The sequence below is a fragment of the Aquarana catesbeiana genome, linkage group LG06, assembly GCF_042186555.1.
Source record: "Aquarana catesbeiana isolate 2022-GZ linkage group LG06, ASM4218655v1, whole genome shotgun sequence".
In the NCBI taxonomy this organism is placed as follows: Eukaryota; Metazoa; Chordata; class Amphibia; order Anura; family Ranidae; genus Aquarana; species Aquarana catesbeiana.
The window spans coordinates 406,194,200-406,213,028 of record NC_133329.1 but is presented as its reverse complement, the minus strand read 5'-3'; positions in this window follow the sequence as shown (position 1 = coordinate 406,213,028).

The window sequence follows — 18,829 nt, the reverse complement described above, 5'->3', positions numbered from 1 at the left end:
TAGGGTTAGGGATTTGGGACTAGTGGGAGCAGGAGTAGGGTTAGGGATTTGGGACTAGTGGGAGCGGGATTAGGGATTTGGGACTAGTGGGAGTGGGATTAGGGTTAGGGATTTGGGACTAGTGGGAGCGGGGTTAGGGTTCTGGTTTTGGGACTAGTGGAAGTGGGATTAGGGTTAGGGATTTGGGACTAGTAGGAGCGGGATTAGGGTTAGGGATTTGGGATTGGTGGGAGCGGGATTAGGATATAGATACTTACGTTGCAATGCTCATCAGAGTATAATTTCTGAACTTGTCTGGGTGCAATCTCAAGTCCTCAAATAGCAACGCAAATTGTGCAATTGAGGTGTGCGCTTGGTGGATGGGATGAACCCAATAGTCACTGTGCTGCCTCTGTTGGTGGATATGCTCCCAATAGAGTAGCACAAACAACAAAAAAAGCTCCATGAACTCCATCTTCTTTATGTACCCTCTCTCACCTCAACAATATAACAGGAAGTAAACAGGATGTAGGGAGGTGGGGTTGTTTTTTGACGCCCATGCTTCAATAACGTTTGAAAAACGCTGTTAAAACGCCTGCAGCGTTGCATTAATTTTACCGCTAGCACCCCTAAAACGCGGTAAAAACGTTGTAATAATGCTAAGGTGTTTTAGGGCGTTTTTGCAGCGCCTTGGTGTGAAAGGGGTCAAAAGGAAAAAACAAATGCTTTTCATTTTGGATAGAGGAAGAGGGGGGGGGGGTTATAATCCCTGTGAAGTTTTTTGCCCATCTGTGTCCCCATTGTTGAGATTTCCCTTCACTTCCTGTCCCATAGCTAAAACAGGAAGTGAGAGGAAATCCCTCATTAAGAAAACATTAAGAAAACTATTTTTTTTCCACTTTGATCAGTGTTCATTAAAAAAAAAAAAAAATAGTGTTACTACGTATACATAAAAAATATAAATTTAAATTTCATTTGTTTGTTCCATTTAAAATGGCACTAAAATTATGATTTTGGTAGAAAACATTGTTTTTATAATTATATATATTTACAAATGAAATAGACTTTTTTTTCATTCAACACCAAAAAGCATTTTCTGTCATGTGACCATGTATCTCTTCTTCCTGTTAGTGGGGGGGAGACACACCGTGTGCCTGTATTCCAGAGTCTGTTCAGCCCCATTCAGGATGTAGGCTGTACTTGAGGTGGGGGGGGTGTTTAAGAGGCAGGCTGTGATTGGGAGGAGGTGTGTGCCAGGGGCAGGCTGTGATTGGGAGGGGGTGTGTGCCAGAGGCAGGCTGTGATTGGGAGAGGGTGTGTGCCAGAGGCAGGCTGTGATTGGGAGGGGGTGTGTGCCAGAGGCAGGCTGTGATTGGGAGAGGGTGTGTGCCAGAGGCAGGCTGTGATTGGGAGGGGGTGTGTGCCAGAGGCAGGCTGTGATTGGGAGAGGGTGTGTGCCAGAGGCAGGCTGTGATTGGGAGGGGGTGTGTGCCAGAGGCAGGCTGTGATTGGGAGAGGGTGTGTGCCAGAGGCAGGCTGTGATTGGGAGGGGGTGTGTGCCAGAGGCAGGCTGTGATTGGGAGAGGGTGTGTGCCAGAGGCAGGCTGTGATTGGGAGGGGGTGTGTGCCAGAGGCAGGCTGTGATTGGGAGGAGGTGTGTGCCAGAGGCAGGCTGTGATTGGGAGGAGGTGTGTGCCAGGGGCAGGCTGTGATTGGCAGGGGGTGTGTGCCAGAGGCAGGCTGTGATTGGGAGGAGGTGTGTGCCAGGGGCAGGCTGTGATTGGGAGGAGGTGTGTGCCAGGGGCAGGCTGTGATTGGGAGAGGGTGTGTGCCAGAGACAGGCTGTGATTGGGAGGAGGTGTGTGCCAGAGACAGGCTGTGATTGGGAGGGGGTTTGTGCCAGAGATAGGCTGTGATTGGGAGGGGTGTGTAGTGACGCGACCAATGGGAGGGGGCGACTCCATACAGTATGTTTTTCTTTATCCATGTATTCATATTTTATACTCAATCATTTAAGATTTTTTCAGACGTGTCTTTACACCAGACGGGGGGACTCCTCTGCTTATGCAGAAAGTGGCTCCAATGCCATTTTCAGTGCTCTCTGATTCAGCAAACTATCAGTAAAGGATGCTGTGATGACATCCCCTCAGGGGTGGGACCATGACACTCAAATTACCTGATCCTCTGCTCCTTTGTACCGCTAGACCTGTCCCCACAAAGTCTTCTCCCCCATGCGCCACCAATCTAAAGTTCTGACATCATCAAGACAAATGCAAGGTTCATAGCCTTACATCAGACATGGTGACATTGAGGGACAATCCACCACTGGAGCATAGGAGCGTGCCACCTGCTGAGGGATTGGAGGATCAGGTAGGTTAAAGTGAGCCAGAATCAGCTGTCTATTGCCCTTGCACTGCAACGATTACTTGTTTGTTTAGTCTAGGAGAGAGTATTTGCTCTTTAACTTACATGATCCTCCCCTCCTTTGGCAGGTGGAGCTCCCTATGCTGTGGTGGTGTACTGGTCCTTGGAGTCATCGTTTTAACATCTGCTGATGTAGCAGAGCCACTCCAGGCTCTGGAAGGATTCCAACAATATTGTAGGCATCTGTCAGGAAAAAACATTCCTGCATGCAGGCGCACTGATGTAAGAAACCCTACCCATGACTGGATTGTGGGTGCCTGCGTGCACGAATGGGTACTATTTAAAGTGCGTCAGTGCTGTTTGGCCCACTACGATCCCATGTTCCTGTTGATCTTCTGTTGCCGACCTGACCTGCCCCTGACTTTGCCTGAACGTTGCCTGTACCGACCCCTGGCTTGTTCCTGGATTATGCTTCTGTATGCTCCTTCTGCTCACCCGTCCTGCTTTTACTGACCTTGGCCTGACTCTTGATTACTCTCCTGCCTGACTCCTGATTACTTTCCTTCTGCCAGTGTGACCGACCGGTCCTGCCATCCCTGCATTCCAGGTGCACACCAGCACCTGCCATCGAGAGACTTACCAGGCATTTGTGTCACTCTGTGCTCCTGCGTTCCCTGTTACCTTACCAGTGACTCCAGAGTCTTTAAGAGAGGACTTCCCCAATGTTTCAGGCTCCACCACCAGGTACATTACAGCATTCATCCAGCTGCAGTGGCGGCTGGTGCTCAAAATTTTTGGGGGCGGCGCAAACAAACTTAAAAGTTCTGAAAAAAACACCATCAATTGCAGCCTCACTGTGCCCATCAAACGCAGCCTCTGTGCCATCAAATGCCGCCGTGCCCATCAATTGCAGCCACTGTGCCCATCAAATACTGCCACTGTGCTCATCAAATACTGCCACTGTGCCATCAAATGCAGCCCCTGTGCCCATTAAATGCTGCCACTGTGCCCATCAAACGCAGCCACTGTGGCCAAAAGCAGCCACTGTGCCCATCAAAGGAAGCCACTGTGCCCATCAAATGCCGCCACTGTGCCATTGAATGCTGCCACTGTGACCCCCTTCCGTTCGCTCTCCGTCTGCCCGGCATTTACCCTGTCTCATTGGGGCAGTGGGTGACGGCGGCGAGCGGTGTCCTCTATGTGTCTCCTCCCATCCTCTCCTCCTGATAGGCATCCAATCACAGCGCCTGTAGTTTCAGCCAATCAGGTGACGGGTAACAGACCCGATATTCATTCACTTTCCTAACAGCATGGAGCATGGAGCTTGGGGTGGAGATGTCGGTGTGGCAGCTTTGCAGGAGTGTACCGGAGGAGGAAGAGAGGGAATGTCCACTATGGGGGACTGTGCACGGGCTGCAAGCTGAGATGAAGGAGTTGAGGCCTAGGGTGGAGAGGAAGCTGGAGGACATGCTGCACCTGGTGGGGCCCCTCTCCCATCACCAACCTGCAATGCAAGAACCGGAGGCTGCAGGAGCAGGTGGATGATCTCTGCTGTTAGGTGGAACCACTGAGCCAGGTGGTGGGACTGAGCCGGGACTTCACAGCCAGGTATGCACTGAGCATGTGCGAGTCGCGCTGCGCCTCCTTTAATGGCTAGGCAATCTTCTAGGACCTGTGACTTGTCCTAGAAGATTGCTGGGAGGGAGGGGGAGAGGAGAACTTTTGCTGGGATCGCGGTCCGAGCTGAAGTGGGAGAGGGTACCTGTCAAAACTAGGTACCAGCTTCCCTCCCCCCCCCCCCAAAAAAAATTACATGCCAAATGTGGCATAGGACGGGTGAGGAATGCTTAACCACTTCAGCCCCGGAAGGTTTTACCCCCTTCCTGACCAGGCCATTTTTTGCGATACAGCACTGCGTTACTTTAAATGACAATTGCGCGGTCGCGCTGCGCTGTACCCAGATAAAATTGATGTCTTTTTTTCCTACAAATAGAGCTTTCTTTTAGTGGCATTTAATCCCCTCTGCAGTTTTTATTTTTTGCTCTATAAACAAAAAAAAGAGTGACAATTATGAAAAAAAAAAAACTATATTTTTTACTTTCTGCTATAATACATATCCAATAAAGAAATGTAAAAAATCCAATTTATTCATAAATTTAGCGCAATGTATATTCTTCTACATATTTTTGGTAAAAAAAAATCCCAATAAGCGTATATTGATTGGTTTGCGCAAAAGTTATAGGGGTCGATTTACTAAAGGCAAACAGGCTGTGCACTTTGCAAAGTTGCATTCTGCAAATGCAATTGCTCCAGAGCTTAGTAAATGAGGTAAGGCTTCATTTTGCAAAGAGTACCCAATCACGTGCAAGGAAAATAAAAAAAGATGCATTTTTGCTTGCACATGATTGGATGATAGAAGTCAGCAGAGCTTCTGCTAATTTACTAAGCTCTGGAGCTACTGCACTTGCAGAGTGTAACTGCACTTTGCAAAGTGCACAGTCTATTTGCCTTTAGTAAATCAACCCCATAACATCTACAAACAATGGGATATTTTTATGGCATTTTGATTAATTTTTTTTTTTTACTAGTAATGGCGGTGATCAGTGATTTTGTAGCCTGCCTGGGGGCCCATTTTCATTAAAACAAAAAGACTGTTAGGCTGAGATTTTCTCAAAATATGAGGTGCGGCTTCTAACCATGAGACCTCCTTCCTTTGCTCAGAGCTGGAAAACAAATGATGGAATATGTTCAGTAACAGCTCCGTGGCTGAATTCCCACCAACACTTCTCACACTTCTCAGGAAACTCCCATGAACTATGAGACTTCAGAAGAGCTCAAAACAGAAAACAGCCAACCACAAAAAACAAAAATCATTGTCCTTGTTTATTATATATATATATATATATATATATATATATATATATATATATATATATATATATATATATATATATATATACTTTTTTTTATGTATATATATATATATATATATATATATATATATATATATATATATATATATATATATATATATATATATATATATTTATTTATTTATTATATAATAACTAAAAATCATCATAAATAAAATAAATTAATAATGTGTAATAATACATAAACAAATGATAATTAATCCCTAACCTTAAAAAAATATTTAAATACATTATTAGAAATAATAATAATAAACACCCAAACCAGAAAAAATGATTAATAATAATAATAATAATAATAATGATAATATACATTTATTTATTTTGTGTTAGGGTGTTTAGTTATTTTTACTTTTTTAAGGGTTAGGGGTAAATTATTTATTTACTATTACTTAGTATTAATTTATTGAATGTATTTATTTATTTATTTATGATTATTTTTATTTATTTGAGTATTTATGTTACATTTATTTATTCATTAATGATTGTCCGTGTTTGTTATATATATTACACTTTATTCATTATATTCTATGATGTTATATTTTATATTTTGTCAGTTTTGTTAGTTTATACCTCCTGACCTCTAACTACTAAATTGTTTATTTTAATTTAGTAGCTCTCCTCTGTGTTGTTTATAAACACATCATTTGATTATTTCCTCTCCCTGGGGGGTAATGAAGCTCACAGTCTTCGGTTGAATGATACCTTGTATAAGATTGTAACTTTTTTTTCTTCTGAATACTTACATTTGAAACATTCTACTGCTGTACTGCCAGATGAACCCAGAAAACGAATACTGTGTATGATCATTCACGCCTGAGCCTGAAGTGACTGGTCACTGTCACCACTGCTGAAGGTTATATTTGAGGTGACTGACACCAATGCTGGGGGTTATATTTGAGGTGACTGACACCAATGCTGGGGGTTATATTTGAGGTGACTGACACCAATGCTGGGGGTTATATTTTAGGTGACTGACACCAATGCTGGGGGTTATTATTGAGGTGACTGACACCAATGCTGGGGGTTATATTTGAGGTGACTGACACCAATGCTGGGGGTTATATTTTAGGTGACTGACACCAATGCTGGGGGTTATTATTGAGGTGACTGACACCAATGCTGGGGGTTATATTTGAGGTGACTGACACCAATGCTGGGGGTTATATTTGAGGTGACTGACACCAATGCTGGGGGTTATATTTGAGGTGACTGACACCAATGCTGGGGGTTACTATTGAGGTGACTGACACCAATGCTGGGGGTTATTATTGAGGTGACTGATACCAATTCTGGGGGGTTATTTTTATGATCACTGACACCAATGCCGGGTATTTATATTGAGGTCACTGACTCCAATGGTGGGGGTTAATATTATTATAGTCACTGAAACCAATACTGGAGGTTAATTCTGAGGCCACTGGCACCAATGCTTGGGATTATTATTATGGTCACTGATAACAGTGCTGGGGGTTATTATTGAGGTATCTGAAACCAATCCTGGTGGTAAATATTATGGTTACTGACACCAATACTGGGGGCTAATATTGAGGTCACTGACACCAATACAGGGGGTTATTGTTATGGTTACTGACATCAGTGCTGGGGATTATTATTGTGGTCACTGACCAGTTCTGAAGGTTTTATTGTGGTCACTCCCACCAATGCTGAAGGTTATTATTGAGGTCACTGACACCAATGCTGGGGGTCAGTAATATGTTTGGTCACTGACACCAATGTGTTTTTTTTTTTTTATTGAGGTCATTGACACCCATCCTGGGGGTTATTATTATGGTCACTGACACTAATGCTAGGGGTTATTGTTGAGGTCGCTGACACCAGTGCTGGGGGTTAATACTGAGGTCACTGGAACCAATGCTGTTTTTTTTCATTACATTCAATGATGCATCTAATAGACCCCAAATTTCTCCATAAAGAGGACCTGTCACGGCCCATGCTGTCACAAGGAATGTTGTTCATCCCTCGTGACAGCATGGGCCGTGACAGGTCCTCTTTATGGAGAGATTTGGGGTCTAATAGATCCCAAATCTCTCCTCTGGCCTCCCATGTAGCTGATCAGACACAGATTGGTCTAATCGGCTGCTTTCCAGCCCGCTGGTGGCGAGGTAAGCAAAGGGGAGGAACCGGAAGTGACAAACTACTCACCGCTCCCGCTTTCCGGGGTTACAGAGAGAGGGGGGCGATGTCAGTTCCTCTCTCTCTGTACAGGGTCGGGAGCGATGGGGCCGGTGGGGATGGGACCGGAGAGGCTGGGGCGGGAGGGGGTGGGACCCCTCGCCCACCCGTAAATGTGATTGAGCGGCTAATCAGCCACTCAGATCACTTCTGCCTGAAAATCAATTCCCGGCTGCAAAGATCAATAGCGGGCTGATGAATGTAGGTGCACCCATACCTCCCAACATTTTGAGATGGGAATGAGGGACACCTACTAGCAAATGTATGCAGGCATAGGACACGCCCCCTGCCACACCCGCTTAAAGGAGAATTAACCAAAAAAAAGGTTAATTAAATCCACAAGGTTTTTTTTTACCACTACTATTCCTTTATACTGGCTTTCAAAAATGTACAAATGCAGCAATTTAGAACTTGGATGAAAGGTTTAGCACTGGGAAACCGTTTTTGTGGGCTAAAAAGTGCATTTTATATAAAACTATATGGATCAGATCAAAATGAGGGACAAGTGAGGGGGAATGAGGGACAGAGGGACATTGCTCCAAATCAGGGACAGTCCCTCCAAATCAGGGACAGTTAGGAGCTATGGGTGCACCCACCATCCCGGTATAACCACTGAAACCCAAGGACGTACAGGTACATACCTTTGGTAGGAAGTGGTTAAGCCAAGAAAGCCAAGCCCAAAAACATATAGAAAAATGCACTGCAAATACAGCATTAACCACTTACGGACCAGCCGCCGGCGTTATATGTCGGTACTTTGACGTAGAATACTAGGGTTATGGCAGCAGATAGCTGCCATAACCCTGATATTTTCTTCAACGGCGGGCGGTCCTCTTTCAGATAAAAGTGTTCTCCACAGCGGAATCCCTGCGAGATCACTTTAATCGGTGGTGGGAGAGGTGACCCCCCCCCCCTCTGGTCTTCTCCGACGCTTACCGGAACCGCTGGTAGCGGTGGAGATGATCCGATCCTTTCCCCTCAGTAGCAATTGTGAAGCGTGACATGTTGGGTATCAGTTTACTTGGCGTAACATCATCTTTCACAATTAAAAAAAAACAATCGGGCTAACTTTATTCTTGTCGTATTTTTTAATTAAAAAAAAAAATTGCGCTTGTAAGAACGCTGCGCAAATACAGTGTGACAAAGTATTGCCAACAACATTTTATTCTCTAGGGCAGTGATGGCGAACCTTGGCACCCCAGATGTTTTGGAACTACATTTCCCAATGATGCTCATGCACTCTGCAGTGTAGCTGAGCATCATGGGAAATGTAGTTCCAAAACATCTGGTGTGCCAAGGTTCGCCATCACTGCTCTAGGGTGTCTGAAAAAATGTTATATATAGACATGTGCATTAGTTTTTGTCTGAATGCATTTTCCTCTGAATTTCAGGTATTTTTGTTATTGTTTTAACAAACGATAACGAAAGTGCAGAATCCGAAAAACGAAAGATCCGATATAAACAAATGCTTTATTTTCGTTTTTGTTGCTACAACAGTTCGATATAGATAGGAGAATTGACATGATGATGACAATAACAATCTGTGTCCATCAAACCTGTGGTCGATTGTGCCTAACCTTAACTCTATTAGTCCAAGATTATTCTACATAGAGAGAAAAGATTCGACGTAGAGAGAAAAGATGAATAAAAATAATGATGATGATGAATGTTATTGGCTGATTGTAACCAAAGAGGAGGAGCAGTAAAATAGCTAGAACTAAGTACCCACGTACTTTGGCTTATGGTGTCTGTTGAAAGTTGTAAGAAGATTCGACGGAGCAGGTAAACTATACGGCGTTGTACAGTTTAGCTGCTCCGTCGAATCTTCTTTGGACATTCGACAGACACCATAAGCCTTCAATGACAGATTCCACCTTAATTTGGATTTTCGGACGAATGCAATTTTTAACGAAAAACGAAATAAATAAAAACGATTTTTGGGAGTAACGAAATATTTCAGTGTGCACATGTCTAGTTATATATACATCGCTCCCAACTGTCCCGGATTTGGAGCAAGGTCCCTCTGTCCCTCTTTCCCCCTCACTTGTCCCTGATTTTGATCTGATCTATATAGAATGCACTTTTTATCCTACAAAAATGCTAAACCTTTCATCCAAATTCTAAATTGCTGCATTTGTAAATTTTAAAAGCCAATATAAAGGGATAGTAGTGGTAAAAAAAAATCCCTCATGGATTTACTTAACCTTTTTTTTTTGGTTAATTCTCCTTTAAGGGGGTGTGGCAGGGGGCGTGTCCCATGCCTACATACATTTGTTAGTAGGTGTCCCTCATTCCCATCTCTAAATGTTGGGAGGTGTGCGCTTATGTACTCTGCAGTGTAGCTGAGCATCATGGGAAATGTAATTCCAAAACATCTGGGGTGCCAAGGTTTGCCCTCACTGCTCTAGGGTGTCTGAAAAAAATTAAAATATCTATCTATCTATCTATCTATCTATCTATCTATCTATCTATCTATCTATCTATCTATCTATCTATCTATCTATCTATCTATCTATCTATCTATCTATCTATCTATCTATCTATCTATCTATCTATCTATCTATCCTGTGTGTACATATATCTATCTATCTATTTATATAGATATAACTATATATATCTATATATATATCTATCTATATATATAGATATATATATATATAGATCTATATATATAGATATATATAGATCTATATATCTATATATATCTATATATATAGATATATAATATGTTGTTTGAGGGTTCCATGTAATTTTCTAGCAAAAAATAGGCCTGGTCCCTAAGTGGTTAAACGCAAAATGCACGCAAAACGCGAGTCAAACACGCTTCAAATGCATGCAAAGATGCAGTGAAAAACGTGAGGTTCTGTGCAATTTCTGGTGTGAACGGGCCCTTAAATCAACTGCTGCGTTTCTGGGTTTCTCTAGGGACAGTTCCCCTTTAAATGTGATCGCCCCGTCCTCGGAGTGATTGTGCTCGGTGTTGCTCGGGAAGCCTCCCTGAGGGGGTTTTCTATAAACTTCTTTTTCTTGTTGTCAGCTGTTTGCTCCTCCTGGCTGATGGCTGAGCTGGTCTAAAAACAGTTCCTGTTATCTGGTGTTGGGCGCCCCTCCCTCCCCCCCCCTCCTATGTTCCCCGGCTCCTCTGACACACATGTTGTGTCTCTTCCAGTCTACAGAGAGACCCACAGCCACTGCATCCCCGTCCTCCAGCCCCAGGGCCACACTTCCAGCGGGGCTCCTCCACCATGTCCAACAAAGATGACTTCACCTCTCCACCAGATCCACGTGAGTACCACGCTGCGCCATGGGGGGGGCCTGTCCTCCGCCTTAAAGTGACCTGTCGGAAAGACGATTTGGAATACTAACAATCCTATCCAATTATCTACTTTTCCTTTCCTATGATCTGGTTTTCAATCCTTTCAGAATCATTTCAATTAAAACTGATTGGTTTTGCTTGGAACCGATCGATGACAGAGTTTTGTGCCTTTTTCAATAATTCACAGATCCGATCGGTCGTCGAGGAATCGTTCGATCGGAACCCGTCATTAGATCCTCATTTAGTCATCGATTCTGTATTGAATTGTATTGTGAGTGTACTGTCTGCCCTACTGTTGTAAAGCGCTATGCAAACTGTCGGCGATATATAAATCCTGTATAATAATAATAATAATAATAATTATACGCTCCAGGGCAGATTTTTTATTGAAAATTCTACTAATATAATATAACATATATAACATAATATTATAATTCAACATACTATTATTAAACATAGCAATATAATAACATACTAAAGCTGAGCAGCTTCCTGTTCATTCAGAAACGGAAGTATAGTAAACACAGTTTACTATGCTTCGATTATGAATGCACAAATTGAATGAGTGTGTTCACTGTGTTCATTTACATATTCACTAGCCCCTTCCCCCACTCTCCATCCTGAAGCCTGGGGGGGGGAGAGGAGGGAAGCCAGCAGCATTGCGAGGCAGGGGGGCAACAAAGAGGAGGGGTAGGGCCTGGGCAGTAGGGGGAATCAGCGGCACACATAGTGATTAGGGTGTGCCCAGGCACTGCCAGCACACCCCATGCGCACCCTATTTGTTACAGCAAAATGCTATGACTTGGGGGGGGGGGGGACTATTCCAACCACCCCATGCAGTATCAATAAATTTAATTGTAAAAAAAAAATTAAAAAATGCATTGTACCCCCAGTGCACTGAGCACAGTTGCAGGCTTCAATGCAAACATTTAATAAACTCACATTTTTATTGTATTTTATTAATGTGGGACTACGCGTTTCATGACTCATACAGAAGCAACTTTGTACTTAGTTCCTCTTTAAAAAGTACTGAGTATTTATGTTTCCGCAATCTCCTAGATTGTAAGCTCTCATGAGTGGGGCCCTCTGATTCCTCCTGTATTGAGAGCCGCAGAGGAAATGTCACTTGTTTCTTATCTGATCTAAAAATATTCTCAGAGCAGTGTGTGGGTGAGTTGGGAGCAGGCCAGCTTCTCCAGGATTATCCATGTGTGGAGTGTCCAGGCTGTGTGTGTAACACATGACACAGATACCAGGACGGTCACACAGAAGGATCGCTCTGGGTCTTCTTGGTGCCGGATATAAGGGAAGTCTAAGGTATTTCCTGATATTTGTGGCCTGTAATCATAGTGGAATCAACAACAAGCAAAAAAAACCGAGGCACTTTTTAATGCCCTGCTTTCGTGGGCAGAAAGAGCTGCAATTATCAAAATGTCACTCCTGCCTACCATACTATTATGGAACTCCACTCATTCCTCTCACATCATCTTATTTTGCAAAAATTACAGTATGTAATGAACCATTACATTTGGGGTGGGAAAAAAAACCCAGATTTAAAATTTTGATTGTCCTGTATATAGGTCTAAATCCAACACCGGCATGGAAGTCTCGAATCTCAAGGCCTATTATCAAGCTGTGATCTTAGACCATCTCAAATTCTGGTGGTCACCAACCGCACATCATCTCTGGGCTGCCATGGAACACTCACTACTGGGACACTCCCTACAAGGGACACTGGGTACCATACTACTGGGCTTCCGGACTCCATTGTCCCTATTCCTTACCATAGGAGCAGCGCTCTCCACATGGCAGTATCTTCCATCACTGAAATTAGAATCTTTCACGTCTGACAACTGCAGATCGTCTCTGGGCTCAAGGCCTATTATCAAGCAGTGATCTTGGACCATCTCAAATTCTGGTGGTCACCAACCACAGATAGTCTCTGGCTTTCCATCAAATACTAGTTGCTGGGACTCTCCCTACAGGGCACACAATGGGTGCCATACTAATGGGCTTCCGGACTCCATTGTCCCTATTCCTTACCATAGGAGCAGCACTCTCCACATGGCAGTATCTGCCATCGCCAAAATTAGAATCTTTCACATCTGACTTAAAAAAAATTGGTGGCCAGCAACTGCAGATCGTCTCTGGGCTCAAGGCCTATTATCAAGCAGTGATCTTAGACCATCTCAAATTCTGGTGGTCACCAACCACAGATTATCTCTGGGCTTCCATGAAACACTCACTACTGGAACTCTCTACAAGGCACACTGGGTACCATACTACTTGGCTTCTGACCTCCAACATCCCTATTCCTCATCATCAAGACCAGCACTCTCCACATGGCAGAATCTTCCATCGCCAAAATTAGAATCTTTCACGTCTGACTTATCAAATTCTGTTCGTCACCAACCGCAGATCATCTCTGGGCTTCCATCAAACACTCACTGCTGGGACTCTTACTACAAGGCACACTGGGTACCATACTACTGGGCTTACAAGCTACAACGTCCCTATTCCTTACCATAAGAGCAGCACTCTCCACATGGCAGTATCTTCCATTGCCGAAATTAGAATCTGATATATGACTTATCAAATTCTCATGGTCACCAACCACAGATCATCTCTGGGATTCCATCAAACTCTCACTGCTGATACTCTCCCTACAAGGCACACTGGGTACCATACTACTGGCCGAAATTAGAATCTCACATACAGTATGACTTATCAAATTTTGGTGGTCATCAACTGCAGATCGTCTCTGGGCTTCCAGAGGAAGACTACAATGCACACAATAGGTGCCATAATACTGGGCTTCTGACCTCCAACCTCCCCATTCCTCACCATAAGAGCAGTACTCTTCACATGGCGGAATCTTCCATCACTGAAATTAGAATCTTTCACGTCTGACTTATCAAATTCTGGTGGTTGCCACACATCATCTCTGGGCTTCCACTGAACAATCACTGCTGAGACTCTCCCTACAAGGCACACTGGGTGCCACACTGCTGGGCTTCTGGACCTCCAGCATCCCCATTCCTCACCATAAGAACAGCACAACAGCCTAAAGCTCTATGAAACAAAGAAGGAATGTATATCATGAATACTACCAGTACATGTATGAAGTCCATACAATCATCAAAGTGCAATATATTTTGTGAACATTGTCCTTCAATTAAAAAAAAAAAATCACAAGTCTATTCCATAAACAAGCTAATCATTTGGTTATTATGGGAAGGCGTCCTGCGGTGTTCAGTTTAGCGGTTCCTTTATATAAAGCAAGTGTTGCGTTTAGCTCCTTCTGCTGTCCGGCGTGATTGATGCCGGGTGATTCGGCAAGCCTTCTGCTCCAGCGCTCTCCGGCGTACACAGTCCTGGGGATCGGCGTACACACGGCACACATCGGATTATGTCTGGAAATGGCTCCGATCACACTCTATTAGCTCTCCATCTGTCCTGTGATGGCCTAACAGCGAGTCTTCCCATTGACACAAACAGGATATTCCAACATCCTCTCCCCATCCCCGGGCAGATGCTGGATGGAACCTCAATGTTAAAGCTTAACTCTGGGCATTAAAAAACAAATAAATCCTCAATAGCCACTATATATACTATATTGTCTAAAGTATTGGGACGCCTGCCCTTACACGCACATGAACAGCGGTGTGCTCTCCTCTCCTCCATGCAGGCAGTGGTGGTGTGCTCTCCTCTCCTCCATGCAGGCAGTGGTGGTGTGCTCTCCTCTCCTCCATGCAGGCAGTGGTGGTGTGCTCTCCTCTCCTCCATGCAGGCAGTCGTGGTGTGCTCTCCTCTCCTCCATGCAGGCAGTGGTGGTGTGCTCTTCTCTCCTCCTTCATGCAGGAAGCAGTGGTGTGCTCTCCTCTCCTCTTTCTTCATGCGGGCAGCGGTGCTCTCCTCTCCTCCTCCTCCATGCATGCAACGGCGGTGTGCTCTCCTCTCCTCCTCCTCCATGCAGGCAGTGGTGGTCTGCTCTCCTCTCCTCCTCCTTCATGCAGGCAGTGGTGGTGTGCTCTCCTCTACTCCTTCATGCAGGAAGCGGTGGTGTGCTCTCCTCTCCTCCTGCATGCAGGAAGCGGTGGTGTGCTTTCCTCTCCTCTTCCTTCATGCGGGCAGCGGTGCTCTCCTTTACTCCTCCTCCATGCATGCAACAGTGGTGTGCTCTCCTCTCCTCCATGCAGGCAGCGGTGGTGTGCTCTCCTCTCCTCCATGCAGGCAGCGGTGGTGTGCTCTCCTCTCCTCCATGCAGGCAGCGGTGGTGTGCTCTCCTCTCCTCCATGCAGGCAGCGGTGGTGTGCTCTCCTCTCCTCCATGCAGGCAGCGGTGGTGTGCTCTCCTCTCCTCCTCCTCCATGCAGGCAGTGGTGGTGTGCTCTCTTCTCCTCCATCATGCAGGAAGCGGTGGTGTGCTCTCCTCTTCCTTCATGCGGGCAGCGGTGCTCTCCTCTCCTCCTACCCATGCATGCAACAGCGGTGTGCTCTGCTCTCCACCTCCTACATGCAGGCAGTGGTGGTGTGCTCTCCTCTCCTCCTCCTCCTCCTCCACCGGCACTTACTGGTTCTGTGCAGGCTGTTATGGTGTGGTGTGCAGCGGTGGCTCCGGCTCCAGCGTGTCTCCTCTTTCAAAGCGCTAGGCTTCCAATAGCATCGCCTGGTGCTTTGGCTAATTGGGAAACAGGTCTCACGACCTGCCTCCTGATTGGCAGGGAGGAACTGTATTGTGACCATAGTGAAAATTCATTTGCTATTGTCACACAACAGGGCGGGATCGGGACGCAGTGCTCTGTGCCCTGAGCCTCTGGCTCTAATCAGGTGCTTCAAAATACACCCCCCGCCTATCCCCACCATAGTAATACATGCGTCCGGCCACTTTCAGGCTAGGGAGGGCGGCGGAGGTGTTAGTGGGGAGGGGGGGGGGCGCACCCGTGCGCCCACAATGCATGGGCCGCTACTGGTAGAAGGAACTTGCGGCGCCCCCCATACACGCTGCGCCCAGGGCAGCCGACCCTTCTGCCCACCCCTTGTCCCGGCCCTGGTGACTGATCTTTATTACAGAAAGCTCCAAATCTCACATTGGATTACTGCACAGATCTGGAAAAAATACAGCAGTACACGCCAAGATTGGAGAAGAGTACACTCAATCACTCTGCCGAATCTACTCTCGCCTTCTTTAGCATGCTTGTAACAAGACTTTGTTTGTATTTCAGTGACATCCCTGTATGGTTAATTGTTGGTTACACTAAACGAACAGCTTGGGACGCCAGGTAATAATTTCCCTTCAGGTGATACTTCTCAGCGTTGACAGCTTCCGTTTTGCTGGCAGAAGCCATTGGCTCAGTTGGGACGTTGAGCAGCTGCTGCCACAGTCCTGTCAGTTTATCTAATCCATAATTAAATCTGTATACTATGTATTGTATGCCTGGAGACGCCTGCGGGTGTGAAGAGCTCAGAGCCCCCCGACTGTACCCTAATAGGGCTAAGATGATATGAGCTATTGTGATGTGTGTGACTGCAGGTGTGTTCCAAGACTAGGGGAATATTTACAGAGCAGTGAATGTGACTTTCACCAAACATTGAGGGCCCATTCAGACCATTCTCCCACGATTCTCGCAGCGTAACATCATCTTTCACATTATACAAAAAAAATTGGGCTAACTTTACTGTTTCTTTTTTTTTTTTAATTTATTAAAGTGTTTTTATTTCCAAAAAAATTGCATTTGAAAGACCTCTGTGCAAATACAGTGTGACATAAAATATTGCAACAACCACCATTTTATTCTCCAGGATCTCTGCTAAAATAAATAAATTTTATATATATATATATAATGTTTGGAGGTTATGGTCGCAATTCGTAAATTCAAAAATCCGAAAATGAGAAAGAAAATCCGTAAATTCAAAAGAATAACTAACTAGCTAACTAATAATAACTAACTATTAAATTATAAGTATTGGAATTTTTTTTTTTTATCCAAAGTTACAAATTATCCAAAATAACGAATGCCGCATCTAAACTAATGGAACGGAACAAATTAATAATAAATAGGAAGAATAAGAAGAATAATAATACATTTTTGAAATTATTATTATTGTTATTTATTATTATTAATTAGTTACGTTCCATCCGTTTAGATACGGCATTCGTTATTTCGGATAACGAATTTCCTTTCAAATTTGGCTGTTAGTGAACGTAACAAATACAAATTTATCCGAAGTTATGAATTATCAGAAATAACGAACGCCGCATCTAAACAAATGGAACGGAATGAATTAATAATAAATATTAATAATAAGAATAATAATAATACATTTTTAAAATTATTATTATTATTATTACTAATTACAAGTTAAGTCCCATTCATTTAGATACGGCAAATCGTTATTTCGGATAATTCGTAACGTTCAACAATAGTTAAGTTATTATTAGTTAGTTATTATTTTGAATTTTCAAATTGATTAATTTTTCGAATTTACAAATATTCAGAAAAATTTGTTAAGCGGGTTTTCGTTAATTCGGATATTTCCGAATGAACGAATATGTTGAAAATTTGTTAAAAAACTCATTCGCTCATTCGGAACAAAACAAATTGCACATGTCTACATAGTAGTATCTCCTCATTAGTGCCCATCAGTGCCGCCTCATCAACGCAGCCTATCAGTGCACATCAGTACCGCCTCATCAACACAGTCTATCAGTACCCATTAGTGCCGCCTCATAAATGCTGTCTATCAGTGTCTATCAGTGCCGCCTCATCAACACAGTCTATCAGTGCCCATCAGTGCCGCCTCATAAATGCTGTCTATCAGTGTCTATCAGTGCCGCCTCATCAACACAGTCTATCAGTGCCCATCAGTGCCGCCTCATCAACGCAGCCTATCAGTGCCGCCTCATCAACACAGTCTATCAGTGCCCATCAGTGCCGCCTCATCAACACAGTCTATCAGTGCCCATCAGTGCCGCCTCATCAACGCAGTCTATCAGTGCCCATCAGTGCCGCCTCATCAACGCAGTCTATCAGTGCCCATCATTGCCGCCTCATCAACGCAGTCTATCAGTGCCCATCGTTGCCGCCTCATCAACGCAGCCTACCAGTGCCGCCTCATCAATGCAGCCTATCAGTGCACATCAGTGCCGCCTCATCAACGCAGCCTATCAGTGCACATCAGTGCCGCCTCATCAACGCAGCCTATCAGTGCACATCAGTGCCGCCTCATCAACGCAGTCTATCAGTGCCCATCATTACGGCCTCATCAACGCAGCCTATCAGTGCCGCCTCATCAACACAGCCTATCAGTGCACATCAGTGCCGCCTCATCAAGGCAGTCTAATAGTGCCCATCAGTGCCACCTCATCAACGCAGTCTATCAGTGCCCATCAGTGCCGACTCATCAACACAGCCTATCAGTGCCTATCAGTGCCGCCTCATCATCGCAGCCTATCAGTGCCGCCTCATCAACGCAGCCTATCAGTGCCCATTAGTGCCGCCTCATCAATGCAGCCTATCAGTGTCCATCAGTGCCGCCTCATCAACGACGCCCATCAGTGCCCATCAGTGCCGCCTCATCAACGTAGCCTATCAGTGCCGCCTCATCAACGCAGCCTATCAGTGTCCATCAGTGCCACCTCATCAACGCAGCCTATCAGTGCTGCCTCATCAACGCAGCCCATCAGTGCCGCCTCATCAACGCAGCCCATCAGTACCTATCAATGCCGCCTCATCAACATAGCCTATCAGTGCCCATCAGTGCCGCCTCATCAATGCAGCCTGTCATTGTCCATCAGTGCTGCCTCATCAACGCAGCCTATCAGTGCCCATCAGTGCTGCCTCATCAATGCAGCCTATCAGTGCCCATCAGTGCAGCCTCATCAACGCAGTCTATCAGTGCCCATCAGTGCCGACTCATCAACACAGCCTATCAGTGCCTATCAGTGCCGCCTCATCATCGCAGCCTATCAGTGCCGCCTCATCAACGCAGCCTATCAGTGCCCATTAGTGCCGCCTCATCAACGCAGCCTATCAGTGTCCATC